Here is a 21,638-nt window from a genome sequence, read left to right as displayed (position 1 = left end):
ACTTGTTTTTTTTTTATTTCTCTCTGTTCATGTTCATGTGTGAGATCTGAACCCCATTTTTTAGATTAATGCTACCTTTTGTCTCTAAAATAGGAGAAAAAGTTAGTTGAATTCACTCAAAATAAGAGAGATTTCCAATGATGAAGCAGTGCTTAACTCTAATTTATAGAATGCAGCAAGCCACCTTCCAGTTTTAGGCTCTCATTTTATATTTCAGGCCCTGTGATAAACTACTTTTCTCTTGCACCTGGAGTTGCTGGGATAGACTCCAGTGCCCAGGACCTGGAATTGGATTAAGCAGATCTGAGAATGGTATATTTTTTAATTATGTGTTACAGTCTCACATAGTTTGTAAGTATTTCTAATGGCACAGAATGTTAGACAGGACTCAACCAGGAAACAGAATCAATCTGCATAGTCACACTCTGCAGGCCATTAGGCCATTATAGAGATGGCAGGCATGCTAACCTATACACGAATGTAGGATGTGGGAGAAAACCAGAATACACTGAAAAAAAATTTGCAATGACGGGATGTATGAGGCAGTAGCACTACACACCACACCACACTCCTCATCACTCACTAAACTGTAAAACCTCCTATGAAATAGAAATTGGATATAACTAGAACAAAAATTGTTTTCTACTTTTCTTCTGGGAATGGCTGAACCCCATAGTGAATAAAAGAAAGCTTACAGTTAGGTGGTGTAAAAAAATTGAGAATCCAGCTGGATTCAGTGTTTATGGGGGCCTCAGTTTTACCTAGCAGTTCTTTTTTCATCCTTTACCTTGGAGATTGCCTTTGAGTATAATGAAGTAAATCATAGTAATAAATGGACGAACAAATAGGCAGTGTGGTGTAGTGGTTAAGACTTTGGACTTCAAACCCTGAAATTGTGGGTTCAACAACTAACTACTGATATAGTGTGACCAAAAGAAAGTCACTAGACCTGCCTGTGCTCCAGTTGGAAGAGCAAAAAGAAATGTGACCAATTATATCATTAATGTTATAAGTCACCTTGGATAAAGTCCTTAGCTAAGTAATTGAATATGAATTCCTGTGTACAAGGAGTGTGAGTGGGGACTAGAAGTAGACAACTATCAAGTGATGTTCTCCCACTTTTTATCTTTTACAGTACATACTGACCTGGCAACGTTTATTTTACAGCAGTGGTTCTCAACCTGTGGGGCGGGCCCCCCTAGGGGGGCACGAAGCAACAAAAAGGGGGGCGCGAAGATGTGAAAAAAAGAGAACAAGAATCAAAAATATGAAAAAAATATCTGTTGAAACCAAAACAAATTAACTTAAACTACACTCACCTAAAGGATTATTAGGAACACCTGTTCAATTTCTCATTAATACAATTATCTAATCAACCAATGACATGGCAGTTGCTTCAATGCATTTAGGGGTGTGGTCCTGGTCAAGACAATCTCCTGAACTCCAAACTGAATGTCAGAATGGGAAAGAAAGGTGATTTAAGCAATTTTGAGCGTGGCATGGTTGTTGGTGCCAGACGGGCCGGTCTGAGTATTTCACAATCTGCTCAGTTACTGGGATTTTCACACGCAACCATTTCTAGGGTTTACAAAGAATGGTGTGAAAAGGGAAAAACATCCAGTATGCGGCAGTCCATGCCTTGTTGATGCTAGAGGTCAGAGGAGAATGGGCCGACTGATTCAAGCTGATAGAAGAGCAACTTTGACTGAAATAACCACTCGTTACAACCGAGGTATGCAGCAAAGCATTTGTGAAGCCACAACACGCACAACCTGGAGGCGGATGGGCTACAACAGCAGAAGACCCCACCGGGTACCACTCATCTCCACTACAAATAGGAAAAAGAGGCTACAATTTGCACGAGCTCACCAAAATTGAACAGTTGAAGACTGGAAAAATGTTGCCTGGTCTGATGTGTCTCAATTTCTGTTGAGACATTCAAATGGTAGAGTCAGAATTTGGCGTAAACAGAATGAGAACATCGATCCATCATGCCTTGTTACCACTGTGCAGGCTGGTGGTGGTGGTGTAATGGTGTGGGGGATGTTTTCTTGGCACACTTTAGGCCCCTTAGTGCCAATTGGGCATCGTTTAAATGCCACGGGCTACCTGAGCATTGTTTCTGACCATGTCCATCCCTTCATGACCACCATGTACCCATCCTCTGATGGCTACTTCCAGCAGGATAATGCACCATGTCACAAAGCTCGAATCATTTTAAATTGGTTTCTTGAACAGGACAATGAGTACACTGTACTAAAATGGCCCCCACAGTCACCAGATCTCAACCCAATTGAGCATCTTTGGGATGTGGTGGAACGGGAGCTTCGTGCCCTGGATGTGCATCCCACAAATCTCCATCAATAGGCAAGACAGAGGTTCAAATTGCTGCGTACCACAACTAACCAGACACAGGGGTTTATATACCCTAAAGATACTTTTCGGGTGTGACCAAAACAAGAGATAAAGGAGTGCCTACGTGACACACATGGGGTGCATTGTATTCAAATGTTCATTATGGGACTTTACGTGAGTTTCATAGACTTTTATAGCACCATTGTGAGTGTGGGACGTGAGTGACTGGTGTGATAATAAATGATAAGATGAAGGGGGAGCAAAGCTCAACAGATAACAGTAACAGCTAACAAGATGTGGGGCAGAACATAATCATGTCATGAGTGAAACTCAAAATGTCAGTGCCTACTCGAAAACATAAAGAATATATAAAATAACCAAATCAAATCCAATAAAAAAAAAGAAAACAAAAACAAAACTGAGTTGTACATTTTCAAAACCTAAGGAAATAATAAATAAATCATAGAAGGAAAAAAAAATAATTTTCAGAAAATACATCCACAAAGATACCAAATCATAACCAGGTACTGTTACTTGTTTCTGTTATAATCTCATTTTAAAGGCACCTTTAATCATTGACAGGTTTGTTAAAACATTGATGTTGGTTTTTGATTTTGGAGTCATTTAAAATATTTAACATCAGGTTTGGCTGCCATTCTGTTGTTCACAAAGGGTGCCATATCATGTTGACAACTGGGCTCCATTCTTATTATTTGATGGAGGTGGTAATGCAGTTCACAGCATCATCTGGTCTTCTGGTATAAAACAGCAGTGCCCACTGCTGCTCACTAGTATCCCTCACTAGATTGGAGACTCCATTAAAGACTTCTTCAGTGCCTGTTGGGAGTAAAGAATCTAAGTGTCATTTGGGTAAGAGGCCTTTTTTTGTCTTAAGACCTTTAAAAGCATGTTAGCCATTTATCTAACCAGGCATTTTGGTTTTATCATCTTTCCAGTTTGCCTGTCTCTGTCAAAGCTTTGGTTTTGTTCCTTGTGCCCTAATCTACTAGTACCTTTCTTTACCTTACAACAAATCTTTGTGCATTTTTTTGCAAGTGGCCCATAGAAGATTCATTTTTCCCTCTGATATTTGTTGCATGAGCTCCTTGTGGATGATGACTTTGTTCAAATAAATATCATTGCTTTACCTCTTCATCATGTCTTGCCATGTCCTTTGGTGTTTAACATGATGGTATGCAGGACATCAGGCATCTCTTGATGCTAAGGGGCTTTGCTGATGCGTGATGTCTTTACCATGATGACATAAAGGTCAGAGTCATACACTTAGAGACTGTTGAACTTTGTGGGTAATAAAAACATAAATAACCCCTTGTTTTATTATTATTGTTAAAGGTGCCAATGGTTACAAATTCTTTTCTGTTCTTCAACTTTGATTAACATCTTAAGATTTGGCTTAGGCTGTGCAGTTATTAACTCCTCTACTGTGTCTCTGTTGATGATTTTGTCTCATGTTCTGGACTTCCATCCATCCATTATCCAACCCGCTATATCTTAACTACAGGGTCACAGGGGTCTGTTGGGGCCAATCCCAGGCAACACAGGGTGCAAGGCAGGAAACAAACCCTGGGCAGGGTGCCAGCCCACCGCAGGGTGTCCTAGACTTTGCTTATTTAATTCCTGTCCTCCTGGTTATGCCCTTGCCTTCTTGCTACTATTATGATCCATCTTGTTGTTCCATGTTACTTTAATCTGCTGCCACTCACTGAAGTCAGTGGAGTGTGTACTTCTACTCCTCTGGAGATATCTGGTCTGGTCAGCGTATAACACCTCTAGGTTCAATGAACCAATTACTTTGGGTGTTTTTAAACTCCAACTCTTGGCCAAGCCCTTGGCTATAATGATACGAAGCTGCCAGCATACCTACACTGAAAGCCCTTAGCAGAAAGGACTTCTCAGCGGCCTGTTTCTGTAAAAGTGAAATATGGTTCCAGTCAGGGACCATGTGTTTTCCCCTCCTGGCTGGATAGAACAGCACTGACCACCTGTCGGTCCTCTAAAGCTTCAGTCTTATAAACAGGCAGCCTGGTACCAGTTTCATTGGCTGGGGGGTCCAGTACTGCCATGTACTGTGTTACAGCCAAGCCTAACTATTTCTTGAAATAGACAGTCAAGCATTCCTAATTACTAGTGTCTTTCACTCCTAAACCGATGACTGTTGAGATTTCAGCTCTGGAGGCCACTACACATGGCATGATCTAATGTTTCATAGTGATCACTGCCTTCCATCTGGGGTATACTCTACAGAAGTGCTATACCATGCCTGTTAAAAATGAAAGAAAGGACAACAATAAAGAGTTTGGGGTACCAACCTGGTAACACTGTATAACTGGTTTGCAAGCAAAAAGAAAACATGCAATGACTGTGGAAATACCTTTCTGGATGCGAGTTTAGGATTGAACTGGCAAAGATTGTGCAACTTCCGTTTCTCAGTTCTCCTGGCAGGAATAGGCAGCTTCAAGTGGGCAGGCACTGGTAATGGTGTCAGTGGTGTTACAGCCATCAATCATCTGCTCTGCAGAGAGAAAAGAGAAAGACATTAGGACACAGAGCCAACCCTTGGTGCGGTGGTAGAATTACAGTTGCTAGAGCTCTTCAGTTGTCCCCTATGTGCACGTGTGGCACTGTTTAGATGTTTCTCTTTCCTTTGGTGTTTTCCTGCTGCACTTTATCCTGTGCCATCCAGGTGCTCTTCTTGGTCATTGGATGTACCCCACACCATAGGTAATGCTAATCTGTTCACTGTCAAAAATCAGTTAACCCTTTCTAATTTGTGTGCCTTTTTTCCAAGACGACAACTTGTTAACACTAACAGAATTTAAACGTTAAATCTTGTAACTTCTCAATAAACTGTTGATGCAATTATCTAGCAGAAAATCAAAAAAAAAAAGAGTAACTCTGGTCACCCTTCACTTCCTTTTGTCAAGACACAACTTGACCATTCTGCACTTAATTGCTCACATTAATTCGCAAAATTTTCCACTAGTCCATTATTTTTGATTTATTGTGAACATCCAGAAGCAAACCAGTGGCTAATTATAAATATTTTTTATGACTGATCTATAAAAGCTGATGGATTGGAGCTAATATTATTCCTTCTGGATACTGACCACTGTGCTGTGTGAATTAAAGGTAAAGCCTCAGAGAGTTCAGAACTAATTCATCATTCACCTGCATCCCTGAGGGAAAGAAAACAGCCTCTCTGAAGAAGTGCCTTGGCTTCTATGATTATTAGTCTTGGTAACATATTACATTTATTGATGGCAGACCAAAATGTCATGGTGACCCGCCTTTTCTACATTTGGTTTTCATTCTATTATTCTTTTGACAAATCGCTTTTACCTTGTAAAAAAATACTCAATTAACCCCACTGTGGCATTGCGGGGCCTCCACTGGCCTGCACAGGTCAGTCCAACTGGGATTTTTAACAGTCTTGTTAGACAGCAAAATGGGGTTGTAGTGGTGCTCCCTTATAATAGAATAATGTAAAGGTGATGCCATTTTTCCATTTAAGGAAAAAAGCAGAAGTGCTCTCAGGTAATTTCAACCAAGCTATGATTTATATACAGTAGTTTCTTTTGTAATAAACATAATCTGAAATGGCTTTGTAATAGTTACAAAAATGGCAATAATACAGCAAGAGCAATGTGTACACTATATCTAAGATCAAACATCAACAAATGTTATACATTAAGCAGAAGAAAATTAAAGAAAATGAAGTTTTAACAGACTGAAAGTATTATTGAGAATCTGGCAGCATGGTGGCACAGTGGTTATTCTGAGCCCCTAGCCATTGTGCATTTGTAGTGTAAACACCCATCAGCCCCGTGTCTTTTCTCCAGGTTCTCCCATGTCCTCCCACTTCCTAAATGCCAATTCTAAAATGGTCCATGTGAGTGAGTGTAGGTGTGTGTAAGTGTACCCTGTACGTGGCAGATCCCACCATCATGAACTGTATAAATATGAAAATACATATGAATATTCAGAATACAGTAGGGAAGATGGGTATTTTTCTGGAGCTTGGATAAAAGTTAGCAGTGATGACAATTCATTGGAGAGTGTGGAATTTCCATTTTTTTAAGTAGGTAGCAGAGTTTTCAGAATAATTCTGTATTAAAAACCTTCAGATCATACAACAGGCTTCAGCTTCAGTTTCAGACATCTGGACTCTTAAGAGTGAAATCAACTGCAGCACTGCCTAGCATCCTGTGATCTAAAACAATTAACAGCAGTACAGTGTCACCAAACAGGCCTTCATTATTTCTGAAAGTGTTATAGTGAAAGGTCTTTATGCTCTGAGTCTTGCACTTTATAAAACTCACTTTTCTGTGAATTCTAAATCAAGAATAATTAATGAATGTGTGTATAGAATCTGTGACTCCTGCCCTACATTCCATATACTGATTGTTTTGACTGCCAACAATTCTGGTTTTAGGACTATAAGGGAAAATGCAAAGGGTGCTTGAAACTGCCTGCCTGTTGAACTAGAACAACTTCATTACATTTGTACCAGCACATTTTAGATTACAAAATGAAATCATATGTAATCTTCAACTCTGTGCTTTGTTGTGTAATAACAGTTTACTTATGAGATGTCTTATTTCTTATATTTAGGACTTTTAATATGTTTAACAAGTTTTAGACTTTGCATCTATATATATAATTCACTACGGGCACGCAAGACGCACGCAAGATAGGGAGCCACGCTAGCCAACTCACAGAGCCCCGTCCGCCAACTCTAACAGAGCCCCGCCCGCCAACTCTAACAGAGTCCTGCTCACCAACTGTAAGAGCATGGGATACCATGGGATACGCACAACAGGGCCAGGCCCGCCAACTCACAGAGCCCCGTCTGCCAACTCTAAGACCATGGGATACGCTCGACAAAGCCCCGCTCGCCAACTCTAACCCTCCTCCCGCATCCACCGTTGCTCTCGAGGCATGTGCACTGCCTGCTCATGTGCCCGCACGCAACAACTCACCAAACACAACCTCAGTCGCTTTTGTCTGTGCTACAGTCCACATGCACCTCTGAGCTACGTTGGCTTTTCATTGTTCTTTTTGGTTCCGGCTGCTTTTCTATATATATAATCGACCAAGTCGCTCGACCATGGGGTACGCACGACAGAGCCCCGACTGCCCACTCTAAACCTCCGCCCGCATCATGGGGAACGCACGACAGAGCCCCGCCTGCCAACTCTCACCCTCCTCCTGTGTCCACCCTCATTCTCGAGGCATGTGCACTGCTTGCTCATGTACCCGCCCCCTACACATCACCAAACACATCCTCACTCATTTTGGTCTGTGCTACAGTCCATTATTTCTGATCCCATTCAACAACTATATGGCGACATCGACTTCTCGTCTGTCACTCTGGAACAACTCAGTACGCGAGCTATATTAAGCGTCACCAACGGACTCGCTACACCTTAATGAACAAGTACTGAAACTTATCCCTACCGACGAAGTAACTTTCAGCAGCATTGACTCCATCGTCACAGACGATCTCGCAGATCAACTTTCATTCCCCGAAGAATTTCTTAACAGTCTTACTCCCACTGTCATACCTCCACATAAACTCAAAATTAAAATTGGTTCAGTCATCATGCTTCTCAGAAACCTCATGCCAGCAAAAGGTCTCTGTAATGGCACTAAACTTTCTGTTACCAGCATTCACCGCAATGTAATATAGTGTAAGACTATCACAGCTGCTACCTCACAAACTGTCCTTATTCCCCGGATTTCCCTGACCCCATCAGATTCAAATTTGCCTTTTACTTTTACACGCAGACAATTTCCTGTTAGATTAGCCTGTGCAATGACAATTAATAAGGCACAGGGCCAGACTTTCAAAAAGATATGTCTGTATCTGCCAAAACCTGTTTTCAGTCACGGACAGTTGTATGTTGATCTCTCCAGAGTTCCATCTTTTCATTCACTGACAGTTGTATCCTCAAACCCACCCCATTTGGACAACTGTGTCTTTTAGGAAGTGTTCACACATCAATAAATAATTATGTGGCATATGCTATGCCGCGGGTTGGCTAGTAATAATTAATTCAGATGTATCTTTCTGGAGTATACCATTTATCTAAAGCTGATTGGTGAAAATTAAAATAGGTTAAAATGTGTTATATAAATTATCCTAACTGATAAAGGGAAGCTTTCTGTTTGATTTCTTCAGTAAGCCATAATGCTCTGAAGAAGAAAGTTAATGGCTACACCTATAGGTACAAATTAAGGGCGGACATGTTTGAATTTTACCTATAATGATGGCTCAAGACTCTTCTTTATTTAGTATTATCTGTAACAAGGACATAAATACTGTGTTAGACAAACTTGAAGTCGGAATAATTCTTTAGGTTTAGATTAAACAGTCAGTAATGCATGTGAGACATAAATTAAAAGTGAGGAACACTTAAGTTGATATCAATCATTTAATTACATGATTTGACTATTGTACTGCCATGGTGAAACTGGTAGGTGGGAGGCAAAATGATCAGAAACAGTAAGGACAAAAATAAAAGTCTGAAAGGAGCAGTGCTCAAAACCAGCAAAACAAACAATGCTAATGCACTAAAGCCTAAAGTGTTGGCCAGAACTCCAAGATAAATAAAAAAATGCAAAATCCAGTGTCCTGACATTGAGAGAAAGAACATAGCACAACAAAATTCTTCAGAAACACATCCAAGATTTTGAATGCAAGGAGTAACGTGTTGAGATTTCATCACTCGGAGGGTATTTAAGATATCACATGGTAGCAACGGGAGCTTGTTGCCAACAACAACAGGGCTAACAAAAATGAAAATACCATAAAATGAAGGTGTCAATGATAAACAAAATGTTGGCCAAAATACAAACAGAAGTAATAAAAAATATACAAGAAAAAAATCTAAATAACTACTGGAAGATGCAATAATAAAAACTAACGTAAGCAAAACCGCAAAGTCAGGCAGACACAAAAATAATAGTTGAACAAAATCTCCAAGGTCATTTCAAATCCTGTATGTCAGGATTATTTTAGATGGCTATTATAGTTTTAATTTTGACACATTATTTTTCTTTTTTGCATTCAAATTTCTAATTTATTATTTGTATTTGTCTTAAAAGTATTTCAAATCTGCTTTGGATTGTATTTTGTTTTCTTTGGAGGCTGCCATTTTGTTTGGAAACTGGGCACCATTGTTATCCTGTGAGCAGGAGTACCGCGGTGTGTGACGTCATCTGGATTTCCACTCTAAAATGGTGTCACAACTAAAAAAAAGACTTCTCAGTTAGCTTGGTTGCTGGAAATCTAATTTATAATTTTTTTCGGTTTTGGCTTTTCTTTTGGTACTGTGACTATGTATTTTATTTTGACCTTTTCAATTTTTGATGATACGTTTTTACATTTGAAGAAATAAGACAAAGAGAGAAAGCAGAATCAGTGTCAAAAAGATCTGCTAACATTTTTTCCAAAAAAGCAAAGAAAGAAATGTCAAAAATAAAACAAAAAGCAGAACAATTTTGGCCAAACAACATCAAATAGCCAGAACTATTTAAAAGCAACTCCTTAACTCAAAACAAGTTCTTCGAAGCATGAAAATAATGTTTTGAGCCATTGAAAGCTTAGATGTCACAATATCTCACATGACCTCTAGATCACATGATGGACAATGGGTGTAGTACAGTGCTAAGGTGAAAAAACAGCACATACTGTAAATGAGAAAAGCAATCAGGAGAAGAGATATAGCTGAAGGGCTTGCAAAAGAGCATTCCTTGGCGTTCAACATTTTGAGCACCAAAATCACAAGACGTGAAGGAAGCAGCATCAAAGACAAAAAGGAGAGCAAAAAGTTGTGACCAAAGTACAAACAAAATTAGAATTTTGAACCACAATGAACAAGCGTTGATATCCACAATCATGCGTACAGATGTGTTTATATTAGCTGTCTTTAATACTCTAAACTCTAAGGTCTGCGCACTTTTGGGTGCAAATTGTAAACAAGTAGCTGCACAGTGGCAACGAAATGGTCAAAATAAAAGTACAAGAATCATTACATAAAGTCATAACCAGAAAACTACATCATAGTTTAACTCGAAAACCCTATAAGAGTGCATAAAAAACAAATAATTGCATAAAAAGGCTCAAATAAATGAAAGACAATGTAACACCTAGCAACCAACTGGTTTGTGGCCATGTTATTTTGGCAGCGATTCCCAGTAACTGTCTGCACTTTTATGAAAACAAATGACTCATTGGTAATTCTATTAATTATTATTTTCGTTTTTGGGTTTTAGTTTGTCTTTTTGCTAATTTAGTGGTTACAGCTTTGTTCTGCCCGTTCTTTCTAGTTGCCGACCTTTCGTTCCTTTCATGTCATGAGCCCTGCTACTTTTCGACTCAGCTTATAAATATATTGTCACACACGTGCGCATGGGAATCAGCTGAAGGGCCTAAACACTAGTAATTCTACACCAGGCCAGGGGGTGGTGGAGTGTACTGACTATCTCTCTCAGTCCCTTGCAGACCTTTTCCGGGAAATCCCGCCTATTGCCAGCCCCAAGGATGACGTCACTTCCGAGCACAAGGACACCACTCCCAGTTCCGGCATAGATGACGTCATTTCCCTTCCAGCCCTTTAAAACTGCCATCTTGCCTCAGTACAGGCAGTTCTGTTCTGGACTCTGAATTAAGCACATCGTGCTATTTAAAACTACTTTTGCAGCCGATTCAATTATACGGGTGGCTGCCCCAAATCTTTATGATGTCTTCGACTCATTCTTATTACAACATCTTAAAAAAGATTCTCCTCAACTGACTACAAAAGTTTAGCGTTTTGATCCAAATGGTCACTATAGCCTTTAAATGATAAAAAGATACATCATTTTAGCATAAATAATATTTGCTGTAACTGCTGGTATACTTATTCTTATCTTATTATGGTCTATTAATTTATCATGTTGGTTTTAAATACACCACATGGCACTCTATATTGCAATATGCTCTTCAAAGATTCTTCTAATACAGCTAAAAAAATTATTAATTCTCTTTGTTTATCAGTTTTTTTTTGCTCTTGCTTTCATTTTTTTGTCAGTGATATTTAGGCTAGTGAGTTGGTTTGATCGTTAAAAGCCTTTTTCCTTCTGGGAATGATTTTGGTTTGATGTAATGTTACACACTCATCTTCTTGTCTTTCCCGTCACCCTTAAGGCTGGAAAAATGTAACCAGTTTTGCAATAAGATTTTCTTATGATTTTAAACATTTTCTGTTTTTCTTCTATTTTGATTTCATACAGTAGTTCAAGGAGTCATTGATCATCTGATCAGGTTGTTCCTACTTGCCTTGTTGTGTTACTTGGCTACTGAAAACATACCTAATCTGTTAATGTGTTTGTGTTTGCTTAAGAATAAACTGAATATGTTGATAATTAGTTTAAGCAGAAAGTAAAAAAAAAAGCACAGTATTGCAAGTTTAAGGCATTGTTCTATCTAGTAAAAGATAAGAATCAGTTTTAAGCAAATGTATAATGCAGAACAGTTACTATAATACATGCATGGTGTCATAAGCTGTATCTAAGTCATACAGGCACATTTATTTATAACATCGGAGGTTTGAGCTAAAGTAGCTGATCTGGGAAAGATGGTTTTAGTTTTATATACTTCAGATAATGTGTAAGGTTAGAGAAATACATTGATGAAAGAGAGAGAAAGGTCTAGCAGTAGTAGGTTGTATGGTGTGAATTGCCACACTCTATTTTCTTTTGGGTATGGCACTAGCTATGTGAATAAAACTTAAACATTAAAATTTATGAAGTCTACTTTCCCGGTTTCCCATTTGCTCTGTTCTACCACCAGGGGCTGGAAACCAAGGTCCTTCCTCAGCTTGGTCAATCAGGGATGAGGGAGTGTGACAGTCAGGCTTCAATGGCAGTCATTCCTGGATGATGTCTGAAGAAGCTACTGACAGAATGTAGTGGACTGTAGTCCTGGGTGCAAGTGCACTGCAACTGTGAACTGTATATCTCTAAATAAGCACAAGAATATGCACATGAAAGTAGTGACAGAGAATTAACCATTATTTGAAAATCTAAACTAATTGAATTATATTAAATTATAAATTATTAAATTATATTAAACCATTAAAAAGAATCTTTGAAAAGGGTCTGAAGGAGAGATGTCCCCAAAACATTTCTGTGATAAAACAGTACACTGAACGTAATAAAAAGTTACTCTTTTTAATTCTAACTGTTTTACTTCCCTGTGTCTTAAAAATATGTAGCATCTAGTTTCAATTAATAATTTCATATATTATGGCTTTAATCCATTAGTAAACTAATGATGATGAGTGACTCAAGGATAAGCTCATTATGCCAGTACAGTAGAAGTGGAACCATGAGAAGATATTAATACATTTATGGTCCCTGGATAGCATAGTGCAGTGCCAAAGGAACTGTCCACTAAATAATATGGGTTCAATGTATATGGTGACCCTGAGCAAATAACTTAAAACGCACATAAACAATGTTCTTGGGATTGTACTAACGAAAGAAAAGCACTATGTAAAATAAATTATGGTTAATAAAATAATCAGTCATAGTGTTACAAAATAAATGGTTTCATATTTAATGAGGCAGCAATTTGTGATTATTATCATGATCCCCTGCTTGTTAATAGCTTTTTACCATATGGAATGAAGATTTAGGAGTTGGCGTACCAATTTTATGTATTTTGGCAGGGTTTATTTTTTGTTTAATTTTGGCTATCTTTTGTTTATGCAAGACTCTTGAGATGTGTTATGTGTATGCTATCTGCATATTGGTGACATCAGTGGCGGATAAAGATATCTAATATCTCAAGCGTTGTTAACCTATTTTATAAGTAGACCAAGCTATAGCTTATGCAACAGTTTTGAACTCCTTTTTCCTCCTGGCAATGAATTTTGACTTACCCTTGTGTTTTATTTACCTGGTTCCTATGATCACTCCAGTACTGATCTTGACCTATCCTGCACAAAGCTTCTGTCTTACGAATATCACCTGGTCACCTGTTTGTCTCACAATAATTTCTAGATATGCTAGAGATTCTTACCACAAACAGTGGGAGTACAGCCTATAGTATATTACCCTGTGTCACAGTACAACAGGACAATCAAATGTATCTCATCTCAAACTAATAGCTACTATGGAGACACTCCATGACAGGATATAAAAAGCATTAAATCAATAAAATAAGTGAAAATGAATAATAATAACTCCTTACTAAATAGGTGACAATGGAGATCAGAATAGCACTGTCCATCTAATAGTCATATTCATATGTAAGTGCATATGTCATCATATTACTAATCCCAAAATACAAATGAAATAATGCTAATGACAAATCTACTGTAGTCTTACCCAATGCTATGACTCCACTATATAAAACACAAATAGTGTTGTTACAAATAAATATATTCCATACCCAAGGGTGAAGTGTGCCAATATACGCATTATAAGCATTAAAGTATAAATATACAGATTACTCGTGGCACTGGCAAAAAATCCATTAAAGAGACCTATGGCCATAATTAACTGTGATTTCAGAAGACAATTGTGTCAAAAATGAATCGCTTAAGATTCCACAAGGCCTTCTGTATAAGGTGGAGTTGTTCAGATTTCAGGTTTCCAAGGAGAAAGTATTGCTGCTGCAGAAGGATAAATTGTCCTGTCTAACTTTCCTGGTATGGAAAATATTAAATTTTTGACCTGCAGACTCTTCATATTACAAACAGGCATATTAAATTTTAATTATTTTGTTCAAGCGAACCAGGATAAACTGAATTTACAGGACTTTAATTACAGGCGTTGTAAGCATGCTTTTGTATTGTACCAGTAATGTATGCATTTGTTCCTGTCAGATTCTTTTACATTTAATTTTTGACATGGAAATAGGAAATAAGTACAGATACCACAGAACCTGTTTTAATTAATTTTACCTCCAGGGGATGGACGGACGCCACAGGGCTAGGAATTGCAGAAATAGTTTACACCTTGGGAAAGGAGGCATTGCAGAGGTACTTAAAAGATCAAACACTTTGATTAGAGTCATTCATCTTCAGGACAAGATAGCCAGTTAAATGTATTTAATATCACATGTCCTGAAACCCCATGTGTGTGTTTTAACATAAATATGGCTTCTCTGATACACTAATATGGAGAAGGAAAAACAACGACAGAACGGCAACATAGGAAGCGACACAAGATCAAGAGACGTGAGACTGTCTGATTTGGATGTACCTTATGAATAACACCAATTACTAAAACAAAAAAGCTGCTTAGAACATCCAGCCCTTGGCATTTCTGATTTTCAGTAAGCTTTTCTAAGACTGTTCATATCCAGACTTTGCTGTGTTTTTTATTTTCTACTAGCAAAATACCCGTGCTTCGCAGCGGCGAAGTACTGCCTTAAAATTTGTACTAAGAAGAAAAGTAAACCTTTTTAAACTGAGGAAAATTATATACCAATAATTATTTGTTAAGGATCTCTTTGTATGCCACATTGTCAGTTCAGCCATCCGGTTGTACTATGACCAAGCTGTGCGCTGAGCTTACTCTTGAGCATGCAACATACAGTTGGCCATGTGAACAGTAATCTTGTCTCAAATCAATGTCAACCTTTTGTAGGGTCTGTCCCTGAGACTTATTAATTGTCATTGCGAAGCAGACTTACTGGAAATTGGAGGCGTTTGAATTGAAATGGGAGATCAGAGGGTATAACAGGGATGCAAGAAATAAAAACTCTCTCCCCTGAGCCACTGCCAGAAAAAATAGTTGCCTCAATTAGGTTCTTTTGCAGACACGTGACCTGAAGTCTCGTGCCGTTACAAAGTTTCCCAATGTGTACTGTTTTGTCAGATTCATAATGTATGTTTGGGTCGTACGCAAATCCACAATCGGCTTTTTTGAGCCAAACCTGTTGTTTTCGTATGAGCCGCTTTTCATTATTAGGATCGTACCTAGAAACAGAAGCTCTATTAACTTGTGGATTTGCCTGCGAATATTTAGAGGCAGCATGTCTATAAACTTGTGGATTTGCCTGGGAGTATTTAGCGGCAGCGTCGCTATTAACTTGTGAATTTTTCTGCGAGTATTTAGTGACAGCGTCTCTATGAACTTGTGGATTTTTGTGTGAGTATTTGGCGGCAGCGTCACGAAGTTGTTTGCATCTAGCTGCATCAGAAAATGTACCAAGATGTCTGACACGCCTCCTTTTTACTGTTTTCTCACAGCTTGGATTGCTGCAGTCATAGTTGGTTTGAGTTTCATGGTTTGTTTCAATTACGTTAGTATGTGCAGGAGTTGTGTTGAAGTGACATTCGGCATCTGTCAAGCGTTGTAAGCGTACAACCGCCTTCATCGATAACTTTGCATAGTAATAAATGAACAATAAAACAGTGGAGAAGCCATGGATTAAATAAAAAGGCTGCAGTTATCAGCAGGGAGACATGAATACCATGGCCTCATGATTCTTTTGACTTTGTTCTATGAGTAAGACACCCCACAACACCTAAACTTGTTTTTTTAAAGGCAGCTGACAACCCTCCACTTTCTGAAAGAAAGCTGACATTTACAGTAAACAGTACTACAGTGGTGTGAAAAACTATTTGCACCCTTCCTGATTTCTTATTCTTTTGCATGTTTGTCACACAAAATGTTTCTGATCATCAAACACATTTAACCATTAGTCAATTTTTAAATGATGGTTTTTATTATTTAGGGAGAAAAAAAATCCAAACCTACATGGCCCTGTGTGAAAAAGTAATTGCCCCTTGTTAAAAATAACCTAACTGTGGTGTATCACACCTGAGTTCAATTTCCGTAGCCACCCCAGGCCTGATTACTGCCACACCTGTTTCAATCAAGAAATCACTTCAATAGGAGCTGCCTGACACAGAGAAGTAGATCAAAAGCACCTCAAAAGCTAGACATCATGCCAAGATCCAAAGAAATTCAGGAACAAATGAGAACAGAAGTAATTGAGATCTATCAGTCTGGTAAAGGTTATAAAGCCATTTCTAAAGCTTTGGGACTCCAGCGAACCACATTGAGAGCCATTATCCACAAATGGCAAAAACATGGAACAGTGGTGAACCTTCCCAGGAGTGGCCGGCCGACCAAAATTACCCCAAGAGTGCAGAGACGACTCATCCGAGAAGTCACAAAAGACCCCAGGACAACGTCTAAAGAACTGCAGGCCTCACTTGCCTCAGTTAAGGTCAGTGTTCACGACTCCACCATAAGAAAGAGACTGGGCAAAAACGGCCTGCATGGCAGATTTCCAAGACGCAAACCACTGTTAAGCAAAAAGAACATTAGGGCTCGTCTCAATTTTGCTAAGAAACATCTCAATGATTGCCAAGACTTTTGGGAAAATACCTTGTGGACTGATGAGACAAAAGTTGAACTTTTTGGAAGGCAAATGTCCCGTTACATCTGGGGTAAAAGGAACACAGCATTTCAGAAAAAGAACATCATACCAACAGTAAAATATGGTGGTGGTAGTGTGATGGTCTGGGGTTGTTTTGCTGCTTCAGGACCTGGAAGGCTTGCTGTGATAGATGGAACCATGAATTCTACTGTCTACCAAAAAATCCTGAAGGAGAATGTCCGGCCATCTGTTCGTCAACTCAAGCTGAAGCGATCTTGGGTGCTGCAACAGGACAATGACCCAAAACACACCAGCAAATCCACCTCTGAATGGCTGAGGAAAAACAAAATGAAGACTTTGGAGTGGCCTAGTCAAAGTCCTGACCTGAATCCAATTGAGATGCTATGGCATGACCTTAAAAAGGCGGTTCATGCTAGAAAACCCTCAAATAAAGCTGAATTACAACAATTCTGCAAAGATGAGTGGGCCAAAATTCCTCCAGAGCGCTGTAAAAGACTCATTGCAAGTTATCGCAAACGCTTGATTGCAGTTATTGCTGCTAAGGGTGGCCCAACCAGTTATTAGGTTCAGGGGGCAATTACTTTTTCACACAGGGCCATGTAGGTTTGGATTTTCTTTCTCCCTAAATAATAAAAACCATCATTTAAAAACTGCATTTTGTGTTTACTTGTGTTATATTTGACTAATGGTTAAATGTGTTTGATGATCAGAAACATTTTGTGTGACAAACATGCAAAAGAATAAGGGCAAATAGTTTTTCACACCAATGTATACCCCACTTTTTAAGGGGCGTTGTTTTGCATTACGTGATATAAATGCTGCCTGAAGTCTACATCGAATTGCCACACAGCCTCCTGTGCAGAGTTCCATCTATGCCTGCTAACATTTTTAGCCTCTTTTCAGCAGATTTACATCTACTGGAATATATTTTCTTTGTAAATGAGAAAAGCTAAAGCAGAAAAGTAAGAGAAAAAAGAAGACTCTCGCCCACCTAGTTTTCACCACACATTTCTGTTTATTTTGTATTCATTCTCAAGGCCTGGATCCAATCAGTGTAGAAGTTGATGTTTGACTTTATAAGTTCTGATTTATTTTGAAGTCCTTTTATATGTGGCTAGAAATGCTCTCTGATAGCTCTTGGATTGACTTTGTTCCAACATGAATGCTGAATTGATTTTACCAAAGTTGCCAACTAAAGGTGAACACATTCTTTGCTTCCAAAATCTCTTGTGTGCGAACACTGGCAAATATGAAGTAGCCTTTACAGTTTTAACATCTTGGGAAATGAATGCTTTCTTTGCTGAGCATTTGTAATAATTTACTTATTTTTTGGATCTTGGATTTCTTGTTTCTTTTGTTTAATGTTGCTGCTGCAAATCCCTGTCAGATGACTAACATGTGATGCCATCACCACGTGGCTACATATCATGATGGCACAGCCTGTTTAGTATACTGGTATTGGGATGAAGTAGATACTTTGTTAGTGGTTATTTTACTGTTTTGAATAGCTTTTGGCTTAAGAGTTCACTTCATTTTCTGAACTCAATATTTGCCTAATGATGTCTGCTTAATATTTCGATCAGTTTAGATTTCGCTTTGGCTCCTTGATTACCCACTTTGCCCAATTCCTTTATCTTTTAATCTTTATCAACTGTCCTTTCCAGGACACCACAGTTTCACAAAATGCCCTTTCTACATATTACATATTACATGTTTTCTAACTGTCCTTTAAAGGGCAATCCAATTATTAAACTGTTCTTTTAAAAGAAACCCTATTTTTATCACAGATATAATGAGAAGTTTCTAATAAAAGAAATTCACATAATAACCCAGAGTGGTGAATGATTTCGATTATAAGCCAAAAGATCTACTAACTGCCAAAATAGAATCTACAAATTTTTAGAGCTGCATTGGAAAGATAAGACATCATACTTTAAAAGATCTCATTATGATGTGATCTGATGATGGTTGTAGCTGCGTTGTCCCAAAATTACCAAAGTTCAGCAGCTCTAACTCAAAAAATGGGATTCAACAAAAGCCTGATGCGCAGAAATGATTCCACAGACAAAATATCTTCGTTTTTAAAAGTTTAGTTAAGTTTCAAAGTAAAACAGTTCACACAAAAAAGAAAATTAAAACAGCTAAAAAGAGAAAAAATAAATTTTAAGAAAAGTTCAGTTGAAAGCTTAATCTTGTTACATCTCAAATCGTTACTATTTACTTAACATTTCTGAACCATTTCAAAATGATTTTTCTGAACCATTTCATAATGGTCAGAAAATTGTATGTTTATCCCATCTCTGAGTAGAAAATGGCTCTTTTAAGTCCCTATGTACTGGGACCTGTTCTAAATACAACTGAATCTATGATCACACTGTTACTCAGTTATAGTAAGAAGGTTCTATCTCTTACTAACTTATAGGGGGAAAAGACTATACCATAAGCTATGACTATGAAAGAAATTTATATTCTATTCAAATTAAGCAAACATTAATATGAGTTTAACTCAAAACTTTAACTTTCTAAGACTGGCTATTACATTTCCGGCCCCTAATTGGCTATGCAGGAGTGGAGACAATTACTATACTTTACTTCAATATGAGCCAATTACTTTTATATTAACTATTGTTTTCAAATCACTAGCAATAACACTTCAAACAAACATATTAAAAATTTCATATTTCAAACATTGGCTGTTTCTTGAATCAGGCACAGTATATTCATGAGTCTGTCCAGTGTGCTGGTTTTGGTCTGCACACAAACTCTTCTGACTGCACCTTTGGCATCTGGCATTGTCTTGATGACTCGACCCATTACCCAGGAATTGCAAGGTGTAGCTTTATCTACAATTAGAACAACGTCCCCTGGTTCAAAATTTCTTCTTGGTGCAAGCCATTTTTGACTTTTTTGAAGTATTGGCAAATATTATTTTGTCCATCTTTTTCAAAACAAATCAGCCATGTATTGAATTTGTTTCCAGCGTCTTCTTGGGTATGGTTCATTTTCTGAAACGAGTTCAGGTGGCATTTCAGGTTGTGTCTTCAGTATTAACAAGTGATTGGGTGTGAGTGGTTCCAAATCATTTGGGTCTTCTGATGTCTTCGTAAGGGGTCTGTTATTGAGTATTGATTCCACTTGATTCCACTTTACACTGCTTTAGTGTTGAATTTAAAATCTTTCTTATGCTTCTGATTTGTCTTTCCCACACTCCACCTTGATGAGAGGCTGATGGTGGATTGAAAATCCATTTGATTTGTTCTTGCATCATAGCGTTGCTGATTTTTTTGTGTTCCAAGTTTTTAGTAGCTTCTCTAAAGCTCTCTTTCTGCTCCAACAAAATTTGTTCCATTGTCTGAGCGCATGATTTTAACTTGTCCTCTTCTATCCGTAAATCGGAGTCTGGCTTGGATACAAGAATCAGTGTCTAAGCTATGTGCGATCTCTATGTGCGCAGCTCTGGTTGTTAAACATGTGAAGATTACTCTGTACCTCTTGACTAGAATTCGTCCTCTTTTGACTAGAAAGGGGCCAAAATAATCCACTCCAACATTAGTGAACGGTGGTTGGTTTGGTGCTAGGCGATCTTCTGGCAAATCTGCCATTTTTTGCTCACCTGCTTTCGCATTGTATCTTCTGCATGTTGTGCACTTTGAAATAATTTTTCTGATAGCTGAATTTGCTTGAGGTATCCAGTATTTCTGGCGTAACTGTGCGAGCACATAGTTGCACCCACAATATCCGATTTGTATATGAATGTGCTGCAATATGAGAGAAGCAACATGTGAATGCTTGTGAAGAATTGCGGGATGTTTAGCTTCTTCGGGCATTGCAGCTTTGCAGAGTCTTCCTCCAACTCTCAGTATTGCATCTTGTATGATCAGGCCAAGTTTATAGATTTGACTGTTCTTTTTAACACAAATCTTTTTCTTTAGAGCCTTTAATTCTTCTGGAAATTCTTGCTGTTGACTTAGATGGATAAGCTCCATTTCAGCCTTAACTAAGTCATCTAGAAAAATTGGACTTGGTTTTAAAGTCAGTTTATACCTTTTCATATGCTTTGTGATGAGTGATATTTGTTCTTCTGGATTACTTTTTGTCTGACTGACATCTAGTTGAAATGTTTCTCTTTCATTTCTTAAGTGTAGCAGTATGTCTTTAAACTTGAGAAACCAAGCCACTGCTTTCTTCAAGTGACGCCAATCTGAAAAGTAAGTGATTTGTTTGTTGGTGGACTCAGTCGCCTCCTCTATTCTTGTCATGTTAACTGCACAAGTTTTAACTTCTGGATCATCTTCAAAGAGTGAATCGTTCAGTTGATCTTGTCTTTTTGGCCATTCACGTTCTGGCTTCAATAAGAAACTTGGACCTTGTGACCATGTAGTGCTTTTCTGTGCTTAGCCCTCTGGATGCTTGATCAGCCGGGCTAAGAGCAGATGTGACATACCTCCACTGCGAAGGTTGTGAATGATCTCTGATCACAGAGATTCTGTTGGCAACAAAGGTCTTGAATCGAGTGCTTTCATTTGAAATTTATTTTAGCACTGTGGTGCTGTGAGTCCAAAATGTAGATTCTTGTAAGGGCATTTGAAACTCACCTTTAAGCATTTTGTCCATTTTAACTGCCACAACGGCTGCTGTCAGCTCCAATCATGGAATCGTGACCTGCTTCAATGATGCAACTCTTGACTTGCCCATCAGGAATGAACACTGCTTTTCGCCCTCTTCATTGGTTAAGAAAAGGTAAGTGACAGTGCCATATCCATCTTCACTAGCATTTGCAAAATGGTGCATTTGTGCTGTCTTTATGGTTCTAAACCCGGTAGGTTTGAAGCATCTGTTCACTTTATAGTCTGTA

General features: G+C 38.4%; 1 long non-coding RNA gene across 2 annotated transcripts in view; it reads right to left on the bottom strand.

Annotated features, from left to right (window-relative positions):
- LOC120533610 overlaps positions 1-21,638 on the bottom strand; it is a 56,730-nt gene that overhangs the window by 630 nt on the left and 34,462 nt on the right. The window contains exons 2-3 of one of the 2 annotated variants that reach the window (XR_005634570.1): positions 4,748-4,888; positions 2,922-3,192 (exon numbers count right to left, since the gene is read on the bottom strand). This is a non-coding gene — a long non-coding RNA (uncharacterized LOC120533610). Of the gene's footprint in view, positions 1-2,906; positions 3,193-4,747; positions 4,889-21,638 lie in introns of those variants that run through there. The other variant, XR_005634571.1, reaches the window with a different exon arrangement.

Source organism: Polypterus senegalus, chromosome 8 (genome assembly GCF_016835505.1).
Source record: "Polypterus senegalus isolate Bchr_013 chromosome 8, ASM1683550v1, whole genome shotgun sequence".
NCBI classification, from domain to species: domain Eukaryota; kingdom Metazoa; phylum Chordata; class Cladistia; order Polypteriformes; family Polypteridae; genus Polypterus; species Polypterus senegalus.
Note: the sequence above shows the minus strand (reverse complement) of the source record. Positions and strands in the feature narration are given on the sequence as shown.